Source organism: Xenopus laevis, chromosome 3L (genome assembly GCF_017654675.1).
Source record: "Xenopus laevis strain J_2021 chromosome 3L, Xenopus_laevis_v10.1, whole genome shotgun sequence".
NCBI lineage: Eukaryota > Metazoa > Chordata > Amphibia > Anura > Pipidae > Xenopus > Xenopus laevis.
The window spans coordinates 26,768,641-26,790,981 of record NC_054375.1 but is presented as its reverse complement, the minus strand read 5'-3'; the positions used below and the strand labels follow the sequence as shown (position 1 = coordinate 26,790,981).

The following is a 22,341-nucleotide window of genomic DNA, read 5'->3' as shown; positions in this document are numbered from 1 at the left end:
TACCTGCTATGCCACAGTCACATTCCCTTCCCAGAGACTATTATCCCCACTGTTACTATAGGCACCATCTCTCCCTACTATACCTGCTATCCCACAGCCACAGTCCCTTCCCAGAAATTATTATCCCACTGTTACTATAGTCACCATCTCTCCCTACTATACCTGTTATCCTACAGCCACAGTCCCTTCCCAGAGACTATTATCCCACTGTTACTATAGGCTCCAGCTCTCCCTACTATACCTGCTATGCCACAGTCACATTCCCTTCCCAGAGACTATTATCCCCACTGTTACTATAGGCACCATCTCTCCCTACTATACCTGCTATCCCACAGCCACAGTCCCTTCCAAGAGACTATTATACCACTGTTACTATAGGCACCATCTCTCCCTACTATACCTGTTATCCCACAGTCACATTCCCTTCCCAGAGACTATTATCCCCACTGTTACTATAGGCACCATCTCTCCCTACTATACCTGCTATGCCACAGTCCCTTCCCAGAGACTATTATACCACTGTTACTATAGGCACCATCTCTCCCTACTGTACCTGCTATCCCACAGTCACAGTCCCTTCCCAGAGACTATTATCCCACTGCTACTATAGTCACCATCTCTCCCTACTATACCTGCTATCCCACAGCCACACTCCCTTCCCAGAGACTATTATCCCCACTGTTACTATAGGCACCATCTCTCCCTACTATACCTGCTATCCCACAGCCACAGTCCCTTCCCAGAAATTATTATCCCACTGTTACTATAGTCACCATCTCTCCCTACTATACCTGCTATCCCACAACCACAGTCCCTTCCCAGAGACTATAATCCCACTGTTACTATAGGCACCATCTCTCCCTACTATACCTGCTATCCCACAGCCACAGTCCCTTCCAAGAGACTATTATACCACTGTTACTATAGGCACCATCTCTCCCTACTATACCTGTTATCCCACAGTCACATTCCCTTCCCAGAGACTATTATCCCCACTGTTACTATAGGCACCATCTCTCCCTACTATACCTGCTATGCCACAGTCCCTTCCCAGAGACTATTATACCACTGTTACTATAGGCACCATCTCTCCCTACTGTACCTGCTATCCCACAGTCACAGTCCCTTCCCAGAGACTATTATCCCACTGCTACTATAGTCACCATCTCTCCCTACTATACCTGCTATCCCACAGCCACACTCCCTTCCCAGAGACTATTATCCCATTGTTACTATGGGCACCATCTCTCCCTACTGTACCTGCCATCCCACAGTCACACTCCCTTCCCAGAGACTATTATCCCCACTGTTAATATAGGCACCATCTCTCTCTCTCTACTATAATTGCTATCCCTTCCCAGAGACTAGTATCCACACAGTTAGCAATATTGCCCCATGTGCCACAGCCATTTATCACTGTACCTATGATATGCCCTCTGTGTCCTCTGCCCCTAAGCCCTTGTGTGCATACTCTCTGTTTCAGGTTTATAGAAGGTTGGTTGATGAGACACACTTTTGTCTATTTAAAACAAAAGGCCTTCAATCCTTGCCTTATTACAAAGCAATTGTTGGGCAGAATAATTTCACACAAACTGTGTCATTGTTATGCAAATTCCTTACAGTGAATGTTTACACAGCAATACCCTCACAAAAGCCCTGATGTTAATGGTGCATTAGAATGGTTACCCATGTGGCAATGATTTTATATGCTTTAGTGTTTCCAGTTACTGCTCCCTATAGGATGTACAAGCAGATGTAATAGCCTCAGGACTCACAGAACAACAAATGTAGGCAGGGCAGGTAGAGAAACTTGATTACCTCTTTTCATCCACCCAGAGCTAAAGGCTGCTAAAAATCAATAATCAATTGAAGATGATAATATAGTTGAGTGATATTGTGTCTTGTGTGACTTACTCTGGTAAGGTTCTCTCTGTGTAAGATAGGAAGCCATCAGCAGCGTTTCACTGAAGCCTGAATTAAAAGGGAATAGGAAAGGGCCTGAATACACAGGGCTAGATTTGTGGCAAAGCCACAAAGGCCCGGGCCTAGGGCAGCAAGTTTTAGGGCTGGCATGCCGCCCATCCGCAACCTAAAGAGCACCAGGGACGCATACTTCTGTACACGTGACTGTCTATGGGACCTTACAGCAGCCACAACCCACAGATTACCAGTCCGGCTTGGTTGCCAGAGCCTGTCATAATTGCCATAGGCAGTGCATTTGCCAGTCTCTTTGTGCAGCATTTGAAAAAATGAAGGCCAATTAAAAAGTTACTAAGAATTAGCCATTCTATAACATACTAAAAGTTAACTTAGAGGAGAACCACCCCTTCAAGACTAGGACCATATCCACAACCCAGGCCAGTTCTTTAGCCAGTGGGATTTTTCAGTGTACCCAATCAATATATAAACAAGCCACAATCAGATATCAGTCCCGGAGGCTATTGATTTGACCCTAGACCAAAAAGCTGCCACTTCAGCCGGCATTCAATTCATTCAGAGGCATCATGGCTAGGGTTGCCACCTTTTCTGGAAAAAAATACCGGCCTTCCTATATATTTTTTTTTTTCCCTATTACTAACATTGGGATCAACCATCATTTTTACCGGCCAGGCCGGAGAAATACCGGCCAGGTGGCAACTCTAGTCATGGCACGTGAAACAGTGCAGCCTGCACCATCCATCCAAATTCGGTAAATAGTCATGCAGAGTGCAACTTTTATTTGGGTCCAGTTTTTAAAGGGGTAAAATGGCAAATCTAACACACACTACCGTAAAGTTTTAATTTCAAGCACCAAAACAGGACATTATGGAATCAGAGAAGGGCAACTAAGCTGGTAAAAGGTATGGAAAATCTTAGCTATGAGGAAAGCCTGGCCAAATTGGAGTGCTTCACGCTGGAGAAGAGGTGCTTTAGGGGTGATATGATAACTATGTATAAATATATAAGGGGATCATATAATAATCTAATGATTTATTTACCAGTAGGTCTTTCCAGCTGTCACAAGGTCACCCATTCCGATTAGAAGAAAAGAGGTTCCTCCTAAATATTTGGAATGGGTTTTTTACAGTGAGAGCTGTGAAGATGTGGAATTCTCTCCCTGAATTAGTTGTACTGGCTGATACATTAGATAGCTTTAAGAATGGGTTGGATGGCTTTTTAGCAAGTGAGGAAATACAGGGTTATGGAAAATAGCTCATAGTACAATCCCATTGCCATCTTGGAGTCCGGAAGGAATTTTTTGCCCTCTGAGGCAAATTGGAGAGGCTTCAGATGGGCTTTTTGCCTTCCTCTGGATCAACTGGCAGTTAGGCAGGTCAAAATAGAGTTAAAAGGTTTAACTTGATGGACTTTTTTCAACCTAACTTACTATGTATGTTACTATGTAACTACGTAACAATAGTCTATTGGGTTCTACTGGGACCAACACAATCCCCCTCTTCTACATTAGCATAGTGCCAGTGCATCACCTAGGGATTCAGAGTACGAAAAGTTGCCTGTTGTCCTGCTGATATTGCTGGCTGACACAAACAGAATCATACTGGTTCTGGGTGGAAATAGAATATTGATCTGACACAGGGGCATAAACGTAGATGAAGCAGGCCTTCAGAATGATTGGGGGGCCCAGGAGGTACAGAGGGAACCAGGTCTGGACTGAGAGTCAAAATAGGCCCAATCAGCCTACACAGAGGCCCAAACAGCCCCCCAGCCCACTAAATACTGACTTTCTATGGAACCTTATAGCAACCCCTCTGGCATTTGCCAGAACTCACAGATTGCCAGTCCTGGAGGGACCTACATGGCAGTGAGCAACAAGCAAATTGTCTTATTTGCAAATTTTACTGGGTCCCAAAATGATTTTGCTTTGGGTCCCTGTAGCCGCTAGTTAAACCTTATTGATCAATATGTGATTGGGACTGTCTGATATTAATCGGGAAGACTGGAATATTCCTTTGGGCAAGAACAACATTGCTTTATGGATCTGATCATCTGGCAGTACATGTGCACAAAAGGCCCCTTAAAGCTGTTGTTCACCTTTTAGTTAAAGGCATACTGTCATGGGAAAACATGTTTTTTTCAAAACGCATAAGTTAATAGTGCTGCTCCAGCAGAATTCTGCACTGAAATCCATTTCTCAAAAGAGCAAACAGATTTTTTTTTATATTCAATTTTGAAATCTGACATGGGGCTAGACATATTGTCAGTTTCCCATCTGCCCCAGAGTAGTTCCAAGTGCAGGCACAAGTCACATGACTGGGGGCAGCTGGGAAACTGACAATATGTCTAGCCCTATGTCAGATTTCAAATTTGAATATAAAAAAATCTGTTTGCTCTTTTGAGAAATGGATTTCAGTGCAGAATTCTGCCGGAGCAGCACTATTAACTGATGTGTTTTTAAAAAAAACAAGTTTTCCCATGACAGTATCCAAATTTGTAATTGGTTTTCATTTTTTATTATTTGTGTTTTTTTTTAGTTATTTAGCTTTTTACTGATTAGCTTTCCCGTTTGCAATTTTAGCAATCTGGTTGCTAGGCTCCAAATTACCAAAGGAGAGGATCTAAATAGAAAGCTGAATCATAAAATGTAGCAATAACATTTGCAGCCTTGCAGAGCCTTTGTTTTTTTTTTTTTTAAAGGGGGTCAGTGACCCCAATTTGAAATCTGGAAAGAGTCAGAAGAAGAAGCCAAATAATTCAAAATCTTAAAAAAAATAAATGAAATAATGAAGACCAATTGAAAAGTTGCTTATAATGGGCGGCTCTATAACATACTAAAAGTTAAAGCGTCAGTTTTTCTGGAAAAAGAAAACATACATTTATATCTTTCATCAAGTATACTATTGAATGGCAAGGGTAATGTTTTTGATGGCCAGTAATATTTTCATAGGAAGCCCAAGGAATGGAATTTTATGAAGTATTTATTTTGTTGCAAGAAATGATCCAGCTGGTGTCCTAGATTAAAAGGAAATATGTTTGTTTTATTTTCATAGCTATTCTGTAAAATGATGTACAAAACCGAACCTGATTCTCTGGTGCTGAGAGGAAAGTGGTGCGAGGCAGTGAATGAGTTAACGGGCATTAGCACTGCCTTTGTGAAGGATTTACTGGCCTGCCCCCTTCTCTCCTCCCCCTCCTCCTCCTCAGTCCCCTCCCCCTCTCTCTCTCTTTCTGTGTCTGTGCGGCAGGCTCTGGGCAGCCTGTGTGTAAGAGCCCACTGTTCCCAGCCCACAGACTGGCCGGGGCAGGGATAGGGAACACGGGGGAAACGGAGGACTCGGCCCAGCTCCACGACTGGAGGGGGAACGGCCATGAACACAACAGGTAAGCGGCGGGGTGGCATGTGGTCCCTTTAAGAGCGGGCACCAATGAGATACACATGTTGCATGGCAGCTTCACAATGAGCCAGGGCAGCAGATGACTGTGTGAGATGAATAGCTGAATGCACATACAGGGGATACACTGCCCACAACTCATGAAGTGTGTCAATGTGAATAATGTAAGGGCTAGCCTACCCTCTACCTTTTGTCTGTTGTTGCACTACAACTCCCTGCAACCTTTGATCACCTTTGGGTGGCAGAGAACTAATGTAAAACCTTGCAGGCCACGGTGCAACCTTTACACTAGAGTGCTCCCTTTGCACTATACAGTGCATAATTTACACTAGAACTCCCCTTGTACTATACAGTGCAACATTTACACTAAAATCCCCCTTTTCCGCTACACAGTGCAACATTCATTTACACTACAGTTCCCCCTTTACTACAAAGTGCACAACTTACACTAGAGCTCCCCTTTGCACTACACATTTCAACATTTACACTAGAGCACTCCCTTTGCACTACACAGTGCAACATTTACACTAGAGCTCCCCCTTTGCACTACACAGTGCACAATTTGTAATAGAGCTCTCCTTGCACTATACAGTGCAACATTTACACTAGAATTCCCGCATTGCGCTACACAGTGCTACATTTACACTAGAGTTCCCCCTTTTACTACACAGTGCACAATTTACACTAGAGCTCCCCCTTGCTCTACACAGTGCTACATTTACATTAGAGCTCCCCTTTGCACTACACCGTGCTACATTTACACTAGAGCTCCCCCTTTGCACTACACCGTGCTACATTTACACTAGAGCTCCCCCTTTGCACTACATAGTGTACAATTTACACTAGAGCTCCCCCTTTGCACTACACAGTGTACAATTTACACTAGAGCTCCCCCTTTGCACTACACAGTGTACAATTTACACTAGAGCTCCCCCTTTGCACTACACCGTGCTACATTTACACTAGAGCTCCCCCTTTGCACTACATAGTGTACAATTTACACTAGAGCTCCCCCTTTGCACTACACAGTGTACAATTTACACTAGAGCTCCCCCTTTGCACTACACAGTGTACAATTTACACTAGAGCTCCCCCTTTGCACTACACAGTGTACAATTTACACTAGAGCTTCCCCTTTGCACTGCACAGCGTACAATTTACACTAGAGCTTCCCCTTTGCACTACGCAGTGTACAATTTACACTAGAGCTCCCCCTTTGCACTACACAGTGTACAATTTACACTAGAGCTCCCCCTTTGCACTACACCGTGCTACATTTACACTAGAGCTCCCCCTTTGCACTACATAGTGTACAATTTACACTAGAGCTCCCCCTTTGCACTACACAGTGTACAATTTACACTAGAGCTCCCCCTTTGCACTACACAGTGTACAATTTACACTAGAGCTCCCCCTTTGCACTACACAGTGTACAATTTACACTAGAGCTTCCCCTTTGCACTACACAGCGTACAATTTACACTAGAGCTTCCCCTTTGCACTACGCAGTGTACAATTTACACTAGAGCTCCCCCTTTGCACTACACTGCACAATTTACACTTGAGCCCCCCCTTGCACTACACAGTGCAACATTTACACTAGAGTCTCTATTTGGGTGTCTGGATGTATAATTATGTGAGTCCGCCCAGTTCCATTGAGTGGCACAGGGTATAGTAGTGTAAGGGGAAGCCTGACGTGTTCTAGCAGCTGAATGTGAGATCAATAAGACCCTAGGCCAGATCCTGGGGGTAGATTAGCAGCAGCGGGTTCTTGGAATGAGCCTTGGAGGGATACATGGGAAGACTTGCACTGGAGAGAATATAATTTATGGAGGCAATTAAGGGAGGGCTGTGCTGTCAGCCTGACTGAATTTAAAATTGTCAGAACAGCCTGTCTGTATTTTTTAAAGGGTGTTTTCCCCTTAGTGTGTGTGAGTCAGTATATTTAGATTATTAAATCGAAACATAATGAAATTGTGATTCATGAGCTGATATAAATATTAGCTGTAATGCCATTCTGAGGTCCTGTTATTTGAGCTCATGCTATAACATGGTGGGGGAAGTATTTCATCTTTGCGCGAAGTATTTCCTGTTGGCAAGTGTAAAAATGCTCCATGTTTCCCCCAGCCTGGTTATGAAACAGCCAGAAACATAATGTAGGTTTACTCCATTCTTTGCATTCTAGTGGCCATCAAGGATAACTGAAGTTGTAGTTAGCAGAAAGTGGAAGGCATACCACAGGCTAATTATTATTGCTGCCATGGGTCTGCTGCCAAAGCAGTTTGAACCCTGTTACAAGTCAATAAAGAGAATAGAACAAACCTGACCTCTAATATGTTGGCCTTCAGGCAGGGCATGCTGGGTAATACTAGATCATTGAACTCCGAGGATACTTCTAATATCCTCACATTTTCCAGCAAGGGATACATTATTTATTATAATACACAAGTTTTAGTGAGTCATGTGACAAACGCGCTTCCCTGGTTATCACAGCAGGTTGCAGTCTTATGGCAAGAACACAAGGCGTGCAATGTTCATTTCTTCCCCCTAAATGTGCTGAAAAGCTTTGTTGCGTCCTGTGCCCTTGACTATTTTCTTTTATTGTCCCTTTATTGGAAATGTCGGAGTTTGGCATGGTCTTTCCATAAGTCAGATCTTTCTGGATAGCAGATACCTGTAAGTCCTTTTGCTAGTGCTAGTTCCTCTGCTATAATTCAGGATAAGATAAAGGTTTGATATTGGAAACAGTAAAGCTGGCCATAGATGTTGAGATTTTTAAAAGATCCAATCGTCATCGTGAGACCACGATTATCTCGGAACGATCGTACGATCAACTAAAAAGACCAATTTGCCAGGAACTAAAAAGACCAATTTGCCAGGAAAACAAAGGGGAGCTGCCTGCTTGGCCCTACAAACATAGATAGATTGCACTGGGACCGACAAAGATTATTTAACCTGGCCGATCAATTTCCTGACAGATGTCGGCCGAAAAATCGTAAGATATTCGATCGTTCGAATCAAACTAACCGCACGATAGTTTCGAAGGATTGGTCGGACTTCGCTAAAATCGGTCGTTCGGCAAGAGAAATCTTTGCGTCTATGGGGACCTTAACACATTTATGTAGAGCTATTTTGGGTATATGATGTGCTGTAGCCAAAAGTAGTATAGTTTGGTTAAAAGGGAAGTTCATCATCAAGTGAACTTTAGCCTGTTAGAGCAGAGACACAGGGTCAGATTCGGGGAGATTAGTTGTCCCCGGTGACAAATCTCCTCTTCTTCGGGGTGACTAATCTCCCCAAACTGCCTTTCCGCCGACTAGAATGCAAATTGCCGGCGGGATGGCACTCGGAGTGCTTAGTTTTCTGAAGTTACCAAAAGTTTTCCGGGCAACTTTGTAAAACAAAACGATCCGAGTGCCATCCCGCCGGCGATTTGCATTCTGGCAGGGGAAGGCATTTCGGGGAGATTAGTCACCCTAAAGAAGAGGAGATTTGTTGCCGGCTGACGAATCTCCCCGAATCTGACCGTGTGTCTCTGTCCTTATAGGTAAACATATTCTAAGCAACATTTCAATCAATCTACATTTTTGATTTTGAGCCTTCCTGTTCTGCTTGTTCCTGGTTGGAAATTGAAAGTGATTTCTGGTTGTCCGGGTCACTGACCCCAGCAACCAAAACATAAGCAGACAAGCAGGCTTCACATTTATTGGTGTTCATATTTTCAACTGCTTATCTTTCTATTCAGTCCTATTCCTCTTCATTGTGACTTCTGAATTGCTGTCTGGCTGGTAATTAGGGCATAATAACCTTATAGCTGTTAAAATTCCAGCCTTGACAGCTGCACAAAGAGACTGGCAAATGCACTGCCTATGGCAATTGTGACAGGCTCTGGCAACCACAGTCAGATACTGCTCGTTTTGGTGTTCCCAAGCAGTCTCCATATGAGCATATTCCCCTTTCTTTCTGAATGGCAGCCCTGATAGAAATATTGCCACTAAAAAAGAATTGTGGGGGCTCAAAACTGTTGCTAAATATTATTATATCATAGAAGTACGTTTTGTATTTTTTTTTATTTTTTTTTTACTATACAGTGGATATCCACCAAAAAACAAAAGTAAATGTAGCAGATGCATCCGACACGTGCAGCGTCTGCATCCGACAAAAATCGCCCGGGGAGTCCTACCCTAATTCAAATTGCCCAAAGTTTTTTTTTTTTTGCTTTTTAATGTTGTTTGTAAATGTAGTTGCAATTGAGTATTTGTTTATCCTTTTCTAGTCTCTGGTTCTGAATCTTAAAACAATGTAGCAGATTTGTACTTCTCCAGCCGGCTTCTGCTACATTGTTTCAAGAGTCAGCCGGACAAAGACTTCTTTTATAGGGGTTGTTCACCTTTCAACACTTTTTTTTTCAGTTCAGTTGGTTTCAGATAGTTCACCAGAAATAAAGACTTTTTCCAGTTACTTTCTATTTTCTAATATTGAAGTGTAAATATCAATTTAAAAGCAGCTCTGGAGGGCTCGCCGGCCCTGTAAACTGTTCTAAATTGATACTTTAGTTGATACATTTCTTTGTCCGTGCTGAGCAGAATCCCTGAGTAATTGATAATTGATAGTTGCTAATACAGAGATGTTGCTGAGAAATGTATCAACTAAGGGTAAGGCTACACAGATGTTTTCGGCACGATCCGGCGCGCTGCGACAAAACGCATGTGGATGAAGTCGCAGCGTTGATCCAACGCGACATGTCTGTTGGATGCAGACGCTGCACGCTGCGTCTGTATCCGACAGTAGTGTTGCGTCGGATCAACGCTGCAACTTCATCTGACATTTCTATCTCTTACCTTATTTCCGTTGCATGCGATTTGTCGCCGGCGTTTTGTCGCAGCACGTCGGATCGCTCCGAAAACGTCCGTGTTGTCCTACGCTAAATGTTGCAAAATTGTAACCGTTTAGAGTCTACACCTGAATTACTGAACTGCCAGACTCAAACACCAGAGTCAGGGACATTAAACTTAGATTTTAGAGAAACTGTAAAAAAATAAAAATGGAAAGTAAAAGAAAAAAATCTTTATTTCTGGAGAACTATCTGAAACCAACTGAACTGGAAAAAGTGTAGGAAGGTGAGCAGCCAATTTAAAGTAGCGGCTACACCAAAAAAAGGGAGTATTTTAAAGAGGTGGTTCACTTTTAATTTTGTGGCCAGTTTTAATAGGTTGTCATTATGTTTTTTTAATAGCTTTTAAATGACTCCAGCATTCGATTGTGGGCCACTGACCCCATATAAAAAACAAATGCTCTGTAAAGCTACACTTTTATTGTTATTTCTACTTTTTATTACTCATATTTCTATTCAGGCCTCTCCTATTCATTTCCCAGTCTCTCGTTCAAATCAATGAATGGTTGCTAGGGTAATTTGGACCATAGCAACCAGACTGCTGAAATTGCAAACTGGAGAGCTGCTGAATAAAAATAATTCAAAACCACAAATACTAACAAATGAAAAACAATTGCAAATTGTCTCAGACTATCACTCTCTACATCATACTAAATTTAACTCAAATGTGAACAACCCCTTTAAGCAAAACATTATACATATACTGAAAAAAACACAAGATTAAGTTTCATATTGTTATTGGTTCTTTTTATTACATATTTTTCTATTCAGGCCTCTCCTATTCGAATTTCAGCTTCTCACTTATATCAATGCATGGTTGCTAGGGTTCTTGGAACCCTAGGAACTGGATTGCTGTAACTGCAATATGGAAAACTGCAAAATAACTCAAAAACCACAAATTAATAATTCATGCCTTAAGTCTACAACAAAATCATGTTAGCATTAAATAAACCCAATAGGCTGGTTTTGCTTCCAATAAGGATTAATTATATCTTGGTTTGGATCAAGTACAACATATTGTTTTATTACAGAGAAAACATTTTTAAAATCTGTATTTTTTTTTGATAAAATAGTCTATGGGAGACGGCCTCTAAGCTTTCTGGTTAACAGGTTTCTGGATAATGGATCCCATATAGCATTTATTTAGAGTTAATTACAGGGCTCATATTGAGCACTAATTGGCCACATAGGCTTTTCTGTGCTAAGTATTCAATTATGTGGTATTTGCACTGAGTTCTCTGCATACTCCAAAGTGTGTAGTGAACTTAGAGGGAATGTTGCATATGTGCACTGCTGACAAGTCTATCCAAGCATCATAAAAAGGTCATTGAGGCTTTAGTTAATGAAAAGCCTGCCAAAGCATGAGAGAATCTCCTCCGTCCCAGCCAAGGCAAATTCCCATCAACCCTTTCTTCTTTCCACCATAGGTTAATATGACACCTATTACACTTAGCTATGTCTGCATCTAGTGGGCTCTTCATGTCAGGTTCTGGTGGATATCTGGTGGATATGATACATTTGCCCCTTGGTATCAGAAGATTAGGTAGCCCACCTTAAACGGTTTGCTTAAAGAGGTTGTTCACCTTTGAATTAACTTTTAGTATGATGTAGACTAGAGACTGATATTCTGAGACAATTTGCAATTGTTTTTTAGTTGTGGTTTTTGACTTATTTAGCTTTTTATTCAGCAGCTCTCCAGTTTGCATTTTCAGCAATCTGATCACTAGGGTCCAAATTGTCAACCATGCATCAATTTGAACAAGAGACTGCAATATGAATAGGGCAGGGTCTGCATAGAAATAATATAATGAATAATAAATAAATAAATAAAAAGTAGCAATAACAATACATCTGTAGCCTTACAGAGCATTTTTTTTAGATGGGGTCAGTGACCCTCATTTGAAAGCTGGAAAGGGTCAGAAGAAGAAGGCAAAAAATTAAAAAACTGTAAAAAATGAAGGCCAAGTTGCTATAACATACTAAATGTTAAACTTAAAGGAGAAACAAACCCTTTACCAATAAACCCCTTCCCCCACCCCACGTAGACCCTCCCCCCCAGGAAATGCCCCTAACTTTTTACTCACCCCTCGGAGTCACAGCATCGGATTTCACCGCAGCCATCTTACGGGTCTTCGGTTAGTTGAGACCAGCGAGCTGGCGCATGCTCAATTGAAGCAATTTACCGGTTTGCGACAACTGCACATGCGCCAAAATGGATGGAAGCAAGCGCCGGAGGAAGACACGAAGACCCAGGAGATGGCTGCAGTGAACTCTGATGCTGTGACTTCGAGGGGTAAGTAAAAAGTATGGGGCATTTCCCCGGGGAGGAAGCTAGACTGGGGGGGGAGGGTCTACATGGGGGGGGGTTGGTAAAAGGTTTGTTTCTCCTTTAAAGGTGAATCACCCCTTAAATCAGAAGAATACATATTCGATTGTATTTGAGATTTTGTTGAATATTTTCTGATATGGAGACACATATTGTGTTAGTTAAGAGTTCTATCCGTGCGTTTGTTGAGTTATTCAACCCAGTTTTTTAATCTAAAGAGAGAGAATATATTGTGGCCGTGGCCCAGTTTTTAATGACGTGCATAAAGCAGACATAAAGGAAGTGTGCTAAGAATGACATTGCATGAAACCTAAAACTTTACATCCCAAAGGCAATCGCGGAATTTTAATCCTTTTACTTGCAAAGCTTTTTGCTGGTCCAGCAGTAATGTGACCATTCCACTGCATGTGGATGCCATTGACACTGGCTATAAGGAAGAATAATAGACAGCAAGGCAGTGTTCCCTTCGGAAGTATGAGCTGTAGATGTATAGTCAGTGCAGATATCGCAGAGACCAGATGGAAAATCAAGGTGAGTCAATAGCAGTCGGAGTGGTCAGCTGGGAGGCAACTGCACCGCCACCATCAGGTGCCGCCGGCAGATCTATTTTAATTATAGAACATGTAGGAAAACATCTAATAACTCTAGATTTATTTCATACATACATATACAGGTATGGGACCTGTTATCCAGAATACTAGGGACCTGGGGTTTTCCGTAATTTGGAGCTTTCTGGATAATGGGTTTCTGGACAGATAGATATATAGAGAGAGACCCAGCATTGGACCCTGTAAGAATGATACAAAAGCAGAAATATGCAGTTTTTCATACAGTACTTTATGAAAGGGCTTGACACTATTAATGGAAAAATATCCTGTGGGTGCTTGTCCTTCCTACTTGGAACTATTTTCTTTCTCTGTGGAGGCCCCTAGGCACAAATCTCCCATAATTAATTTAATCTGATAGGTTCTGGCATCTTTTGTTGACTGTGCTAGTGGAATTCTGATGCGGAAACACCAGTTCCTCATATTTAACATTTTTGTATACATTATTTGTAAATGTTTGTTACAATGTTTAAAATGTTGTATACTGTGAAACATGTGAAGATGTTTTAGAATAATATTCTGCCTTGTTTTCTTCTGAGAGGAGCTATTTCAGTAGGTTGCTGTCCAACCTTCCTCTTCTCAACCCAGCCCATGATTGAGAAGGGACTTGACAACCTGATCTCGAACCTCCTATTGTGTTGGAAAAAAAGGTCCTATATTTTTTATCTTGCTTCCCTATTATTAACATTGAAATTAAGCACATTTTTTTTCCAGGCTGGTAAAATACTGGCCTAGAGGTAACCTTACCCACCCCGATCCTACCACCGATGCAGTCAGGGATTGATGCCCAACCTCAGAGCCAAATTATGACAGGTGTTGGGTTCTGTGGAGCGCCATGCTGACCTACACCCAATCCAGATGTGGGTGCCCATTTTCAATCCAAGCCCACTGGTTCCTTTGGGTTTAAGGCCTCTCCCCACATCAGTTGACGATTCCCTTTACTGTATACTACAACACATCCTATGACATCCTAATGCTGGTTGGCTGCACGATGACTATATCCCAGCTGTGAAGTGAGCAATGATATAGTCATCTGTAGCCAACCAGCATTAGGATGTTATAGGGTGTGAGTGCCCTTTAGGCAGTCAAAGCATCATTACAGCATTCACAGGTTTTGAGTCAGAAGAATACAATGCTGTATTTGGGCCTTGACCAAAACTGCCATGGCGGTACAGGAGATACAGTCAGGGGCCACACAGCAGAGGGGATGCAAAAGTGCAGTTTGTGAGGGCTTTTGTGTGAGCAGATAGGGCATCGGTTTAGCCATGTGTTGCAGTAATTTGGAGAAAAAAGGTGCCCCAGAATAAACTGTAAATTACCAAATTGTAAATGTGGTGCGGGTGCATCAGCCCCAGACCCCCAGCTTTAGGGAGCAGGACGGCAAAGGTATGAAGAAGAAGCCAACCGGCACTCAGACTGATCCACAGGACAAGAGTAAATTAGTTAAAAAATAATATAATAATATATATTTTATTTGTACAAAGTTAAAAAGTGTATATTTGCATCTTCATCCGCCCTACGCGTTTCGCACCCACTTGGGGCACTTACTCATGGGCTCAAGTGCACCAAGTGGGTGCGAAACGTGCCGGTTGGCCCTGCTTCTTCTTCATACCTGTAGCCATGTGTTCATTTCTTCCCCATTGGGGCCCCATTCTACTAATTGGCAGGGCCCACACCCCAGTGGGCCCAGATGACCAATGTCTGAGGTTATGAAGGGCAGGGCCCTCTTTACAGTAGAATGGAGTGTAGTTATTACTGATGGTAGCCCTCCTTCACAATTGAATAGCCATGTCGATTGTATGAGTAACCAATCTTACAATAATGTAAACATTTCAAATATTTTGGGCCCAGAAAATTCTTAGATACATGGGTGTCTAAACCCCCTGATCATTTTGTTTGTGCCATGAGTTGTTTGGCATTTAAGTCAAGAGAAGGCAGATGGGGGTGTCAGATGAAAAATGCCCATGTGCCATCAGCCTCATTATTCTTTAAGGGTTTGTTCACCTGTGAGTGAACATTTAGTATGATGTAGAGCAGTAATTCCCAACTAGTAGCTTGTGAGAAATATGTTGCTCTCCAACCCCTTGGATGTTGCTCTCAGGATCCTCAAAGCAGGTGCTTATTTTTGAATTCCAAGCTTGAAAGGAAGTTTTAATTGCAAAAAAACTAAATATAGTGGCAAGTAGAGCCTCTTGTAGGCTGCCAGTCCACATAGGGGCTACCAAATAGCCAATCACAGCCCTTATTTGGCACCCCAAGGGACTTTTTCATGCTTGTGTTGCTCCCCAACTCTTTTTACATTTTAATGTGGCTCACCGGTAAAAAACGTTGGGGACCCCTGATGTAGAGAGTGATATTCACTTCAATTTGCAACTGGTTTTCTTTTTTTATTATTTATTTGAGTTCTTTAGCTTTTTATTCATCAGCTTTCTGGTTTGCAGTTTCCGCAGTCTAGTTGCTAGGATCCAAATTACCCTAGCAACCATTAATTGATTTGAATAAGAGACTGGAATATGAATAGGAGAGGCCTGAAAAGAAAGATAATTAATAAAAAGTGGCAATAACAATAAATGTGAAGCCTTATCAAGCTTTTGTTTTTAGATGGCATCAGTGACTCTCATTTGAAAGCTGAATCAGACAAAGAAGGCAAATAACCCATAAAAAAAAAAAAATTGCCTGTTCTATAACATACTCAAAGTTAACGGAAAGGTGAACGAGACCTTGTTTTTTTTTTATAAAGTACCATCCAAATGTTAACAAAAAAAAAGCAAATAAATGTATATGAGAGTGTCATCACTCACTGTATTCACCTTCCTAATCAATACTGTAATAGCGCATAAAACCTGACCACCAGAAATGTGTCCAGACTTCCATAACCTGCCAAATGTTGTAAAAATGGATGTGATATATAGGGGGTGTGGACATAAAAGGGCGTGGTCAGGGTTGTTTTTTTGGTTCCTCTTTCTATATTTCAAATGTTGGGAGTTATGTATTGAAGGTCAGGCAGCTAATCTTAACTTATATCTTTCTACCAAGTATATTGGTCAATTCATCAAGATATTTAAAAAAAAATGTCATATGCCAATATAGCATCATCCAAACTGTCAGCCCAAATGAACAGCACAATAAAAATGCGGTCGTACTGTCTGACCTAGTATATGTCTGTACAGCCAGCAGGATGATTGTCTACCGAGTAGTGTGGCCACTTTAACTGGGGAACAGAGACATAGTCCACTGGGGCTCCTAAGTCCTTCCGACTTGCCCAGTAACCTTATAGCTCTAATGGCCATTGTAAACGGAAACGAGAGAGAGAGAGTGACTGATTCTTACAGTCAGCAGGTACTGTTCCCAGTAGTGCATATAATTCAGAAAGCACTTCCCACTCTCATTACTAAAAGAACTTGCTGATAGATAATGTTGAAGCTGAACGATGTTGGTCTTTCATTGCTCTGTAGGATGTCAATAGTAGAACCTCCTCTATTCCAGGGCATGTGAGACTTGACAGTAAGGATGCGCGTGACAGTCAGAGCCAAGTGCAGATCACAGCCTGTGCATCAAGGGATGTGCTAACCAGGGTCGGCTTTACATAGTGGGCGCCCCTAGGCCCATTGTCGTTCATCGCCCCTGTGGTTGGGCAGCATGCCGCCCCCTAAAATCCTGCCGCCCTAGGCCCGGGCCTTGGTGGCCTCTCCACAAATTCGGGCCTGGTGCTAACCCATGAGCTATTTGAAAACAAGAGTATGCTTATGCCAGGAATCCAATAAGTAAAGCTGGCCATAGATGTAAAGATCTTTAAAAGATCTTTTCGTTATCGCGAGACCACGATTATCTCTAAATGATCGTTCTAATGTACGATGTGTCCATCAACTAAAAAGACCATTTCAGGCGATATTGGCAGCAAAACGGAAGGGTAGCTGTCTGCTTGGACCTGCAGACATAGATAGATTGCACTGGGACCGATACATTTTTTTTTAACCTGGCCGATCAATTTTCTGACAGATGTCGGACGAAAAATCGTAAGATGTACGATCTTTTGACTCCCCCTAACTTCACGATAATTTGACGGATTGGTCGGACTTCGCTAAAATCGGTCGTTCGGCAAGAAAAATCTTTGCGTCTATGGGGACCTTTAAAAGTTAACTTTTTTTGTAACATAGTAACATAGTAACATAGTAAGTAAGTAAGGTTGAAAAAAGACACATGTCCATCGAGTTCACCCTTTTTTTTTATTAACTACCTACTTGTATGGCTTTGGGATTCATTATCGAGAAAACTCCATATTGCAGAAAGGCCATCTTCTATAGACTCCATCTTATCCAAATAATCCAATTTTTCCAAAAAGGATTTCCTTTTTCTCTGTAATAATAAAACCGTACCTTTTACTTGATCCCAACGAAGATATAATTCGTCCTCATTGGAAACAAAACCAGCCTGTCGGGTTTATTTCATATTTAAATGATTTTCCAGTAGTCTTAAGGTAAAAAGATCCAAATTACAGAAAGATCCGTTATCCAGAAAACCCCAGGTCCCGAGCATTCTAGATAACAGGTCCCATACCTGTAGTATTTACATACATTCACACATACATAGGGCTATCCAGCCATTCCCATACAATGGACTGGTACTTCACAATAGCATATGTTTAAGACAAATGAGGGTCTGAGGGACACAAAAGCCACAAAATCGGTTGGAGGGCGACATCTGGCCGGCAAGCTTCCAGTTATCCAGCCCTGACATACATATTTTCCTATTATAAGGGAAGAATTTAAATTACATTTAATCTGTTGCAAAAAATTAACTACAAGAGTATGTACCAACAGATGCTTAAACATGCGCCTCTTAATTGATCACATTCAGCTCTTTTAGGATGTAGCCATGAGAGTGGCTTTGCATGCTGCCCTAAATTCTTCTTTTTAAAGTTAGCTTTAAAAAGGGGTTGGATGGCTTTTTAGCAAGTGAGGGAATACAGGGTTAAAGAAGATAGCTCATAGTACAAGTTAATCCAGGGACTAGTCCGATCTTGGAGTCAAATTGGAGAGGCTTCAGATGTAGTTTTTTGCCTTCCTCTGGATCAACTAGCAGTTAGGCAGGTTATATACAGACATAAAAGTTTAAACTTGGCGGGTGTGAGTCTTTTTTTCAACCTAATTTACTATGTTATGTTACCAAGGATAGCAAACTGATGATGTTGCTGAGCTGCATCCCTGTTTTGGATCCTATGACTCATATGGCTTTTGGTGCATCGTTTTCGTTTGCACACTGTTCTATATTCTCCTTACCTTGGTCACTATCCAAAAAAAAATCCCCCAATTGGACATGTGTTCACATAAGTCCCCATGTACATGCAGCCTTGGCGTTGTGTTTTTCAGCAGCTTTTAATGCGCACTGACTCTCAGTGGGATGTTTCTTTGGTTATTTCCCGAAAGAGTCTGAGGTTTCTTTCAGACATCTCTAGGGAAAACCGATTTCTCTGAAACCTTCAGAGGCTAGCTAATGCTAGTAAACAGCAGCAGATCATTGCTCCTACCAAATTGTACTGCTACAGCTAATACATATATATATCATTAATAGTCCACTGTAAGATCTAAAATGAATAGTGAAATAATGGAATTATACACTGCATCCCCTGTACCTTGGGATCATAGCCACCCACATATTGTGCCAAATCTGACTTATATAATTGTTTGGCTCCCAGGCATAGAATCACATCATAACATGGCTCTATGCAGGCTTGCTAGGCGCAGACTTCATCAACAAGACTTTCTGTATAGGCCTATTTAATCATATAGCCTGATGGGATTTTTAAACGTGCCCAATAGATTTCTGGCCATCCGCTTACCCATATGCAGATTCTAATAAGCTCCTGTATGGCCAGCTTTAGTGTATTTTTAGATAAATGACTGTTAAATGGGCGGTTCACCTTTAATTTAGTATGTTATAGAATGTCCATTTCAAAGAAACTTTTCATTCAGTCTTCATTATTTATTTTTTAAAGTTTTTAAAGTATTTGCCTTTTTCTTTTGATTCTTTTCAGCTAAAAAACATAAATGCTCTGTAAGGCTACACATCTATTGTTATTACTACTTTTTATTACTTGTCTTTCTATTCAGACCCTCCCCTAATTATTTTGGTTGCTTATGCAAATGATTGCATGGTTGCTAGGCTACTTTTGACCCTAGCAACTAGATTGCTGAAATTATCATAATCATTAACTATATTTGTAGTGGCAACAAGTTATGCACCATTTTACAATAATATTCTAATAGGCTGTGACTGATAGTAAATGCATTCATATGGTAACCTGTTTCTTTCACCTTTAAGTTAACTTTTAATGTGGTATAGAATTACCAATTTTAAGCAACTTTTCAATTGTTCTTCATTGTTTTTTTTTTGTTTTTTTATTATTTGTTTTCTGGTTCTTTCCAACTTTCAAATGGGGGTCACTGACCCTGTCTACAAATAGTCTGTAAGACTACAAATGTATTGTTATTGCTGCTTTATATTATATTGTTTTCTGTTTTGAGTAAGGCCCTCTCCTATTCATATCCTTGTTTCTAGGGTAATTAAAAACTCTAGCAACCAGATTGCTAAAATGGCAAACTGCTGAATAAAAAGCTAAATTACTCAAAAATACACAAATAATAAAAAATGAAAACCAATTGCAAATTGTCTCAGAATACCACTCTCTACATCATACTAAAAGAAAACTCAGAGGTGAACAACCCCTTTAAGCTGCCAATGAGTCACCAAAACTTATGTGCCAGCACACACAGGTCCAGATCAGCACAAGATGGCTGACAAACGTGTAGTTGATAGCTAATAACGTTTGGGCAGATTTATTAATGATCAGGTTGGGATTTCCATGAAAATTTATTTATTTATACCCTGACCCGGAATTATTTCAAATCTGAAAATACACCATCTAAAACCTGTCGAGGTCATGTAGAAGTCAATGGCAGAGGTCCCTTGACCTATTTGAAGATGTTAATAGCCTTCATGATGTTTGAGTTTTTTTCCGAGGGTTTTACCCAAAAACCAAATCAGTTCGAGCAATTTGAGCTTGTTTCCGCCGAAAACTCCTTCAATTCGAGTTTTTTCTTAAATAAGAAACCATTTGAGCTGAAAAGTTGCTTAGAATTAGCCATTGTATAACATACTCAAAGTTACAGTCCCCCTCCGTAAACAAGAAAAAAAACATTTGAAATGAGGTTTCTTTTATACTTCACACATAGAACTGTGTGGGAGAGAAGCAATAAAGGAATAATGGCGGCCGCATTTTTCCCTCGTTGGATTGACTGCATGAAGCACATTCTTTGTTTTTGAGGTGCAGTCTGAGCTTTTTCCCTCCATGTACAACGCTGCATGCCTTGGGCAAGTTCACAAAGAGTTCACACTTCTGACGGGGTTTCACCACTTTATTTCCACTGAATAGGATCCTACTGTATCTTAAAGCTCATGAGATTGTCACTGTTGGAACAGCATTTTTTTTTCACTTCCAGGCTTTGCAGACACCCATGCGACTCTTCTGTATGATAAAATTGGGGGGCGGTGGAGAGAAATAATTTTTGTGGATCCCTGCCGCGTGATAATTCATCAGCCCAAGGCATTGTTGCTTCAGTTTCCTCTATGTGATAAAAGCCCAGAACTAATTGCCGGAGCACGCTTTTCTGCATCAGCTTTTTGTGTGTTATAGAATGTTTTTAACCCCTTTTAGCATCTGCCGAACCCATAATTGGAACTCAATGAAGTGATTAAAATGCATGAATTCGAATCTCCGCTGTGCAGATCTGCATTGCTGCTACCAGGCTGCATTTTAGGAACCGGCACACAATAGCGGCCATTGTCAAAGGGTCCTTCACCATATTACTCAACATAAATCTCTGAAAGTCATGACTAGGGGACAGTTTTCACAATGCAGTGTGAAGTAAAGAAGAAAGTGCAGGATAAATTTGACAGCAAATGCATTTTTTTTTTTTTTTAAAACAAGCTGGTCTAAGGGGTGCACTTAGTGACAAACAAGACCTCTGTCATCTGCTCCTCGGTGTAAATACAGCCTGCTTAATCCATAAGAGGATCATGTGTTTACCTGCTGACATGGACTTTGCAAGCAAACGCCCAGCTCTGAGCTGTGTAAACCCTGCCACTCTCTCAGACATGAAAGATAAGTGGAAATCCATTCCTATAGATGAATATTATGTAACACTTATGGATCCGCTATCTTTTCACACCTTTGCAGAACTGTGGATTTGTGAAAATATGCTGTGTATCCTATTTCTCAGCAATATTGACTTGGTGCTCCTGTATTTCTAAATACACTTCTATTTATGTTGTAACTTTAATGTGGATAGCGCTGTTATATATGTGCCATTATCAGCTGGCCTTGACCCATGAGCTCAAGATTGCTTTTAAACAGCAAAGCAGTAAATGCTGCCTTCGGATTGGTTGCCGGGGGTCACTAGACCTAGAGCAAATCTCCTGATTTGGTTGCTGTGGACTTCCAGACATGGAGTTAATTTTGCACCAAAAACTGAGATGCACAATAGTATTGTGGTAGTTATTAAAGGTATATCGCGGGGCTGCATGCTGGCATTATCAAGGTTGGACTGGGATGACAGGAAACCGGGAAAAACCCAGTGGGCCCTGCTGACCCAGACCCACTCTGGGTAACAATTGTTAGTAACCAGGCTTTACAGTCAAATAGAAATCAATAGCATCTACCATGTAAAATTTAATTCCTGAACCAAAAGGTGTATTTTTTTTAGTTGTTATATTGGTGTGTAGGCAGCCTTCTCAGGTCATTTTGCCTGGTCATGTGGAACTGCTTTCTGGGAGGCTGTTGTTTCTCCTACTCAGTGTAACTGAATGTGTCTCAGTGGGACCTTTACTAATGAGTGCTGTTCTTAGATCTACCAGGGAGCTGTTATCTTTTGTTAGGGAGCTGCTATCTGGTTACCTTCCCATTGTTCTGTTGTTAGTTGCAGTACAGCAGTAACTGCAAAGTCACATGACTGGGGCAGCTGGGAAACTGACAATATGTTTAGTCCCATGTGAGATTTCAAAATTAAATAAAAAAAAAATCTGTTTGCTCTTTTGAGAAATGAATTTCAGTGCAGAATTCTGCTGGAGCATTTCTATTAACCGATTCATTTAAAAAAGGGATTATGTCATGGGAAAACGTAATTTTTC

At 41.2% G+C, this 22,341-nt stretch overlaps 1 protein-coding gene across 1 annotated transcript in view; it reads left to right on the top strand.

Annotated features, from left to right (window-relative positions):
* Positions 1-5,147: 5,147 nt before the first annotated feature.
* Positions 5,148-22,341, top strand: part of LOC108710821 (bifunctional heparan sulfate N-deacetylase/N-sulfotransferase 1) — a 60,240-nt gene continuing 43,046 nt past the window's right edge. The window contains exon 1 of the mRNA XM_018251993.2: positions 5,148-5,319. The gene's annotated coding sequence lies outside the window, so the exon portion shown is untranslated. The remainder of the gene's footprint in view (positions 5,320-22,341) is intronic.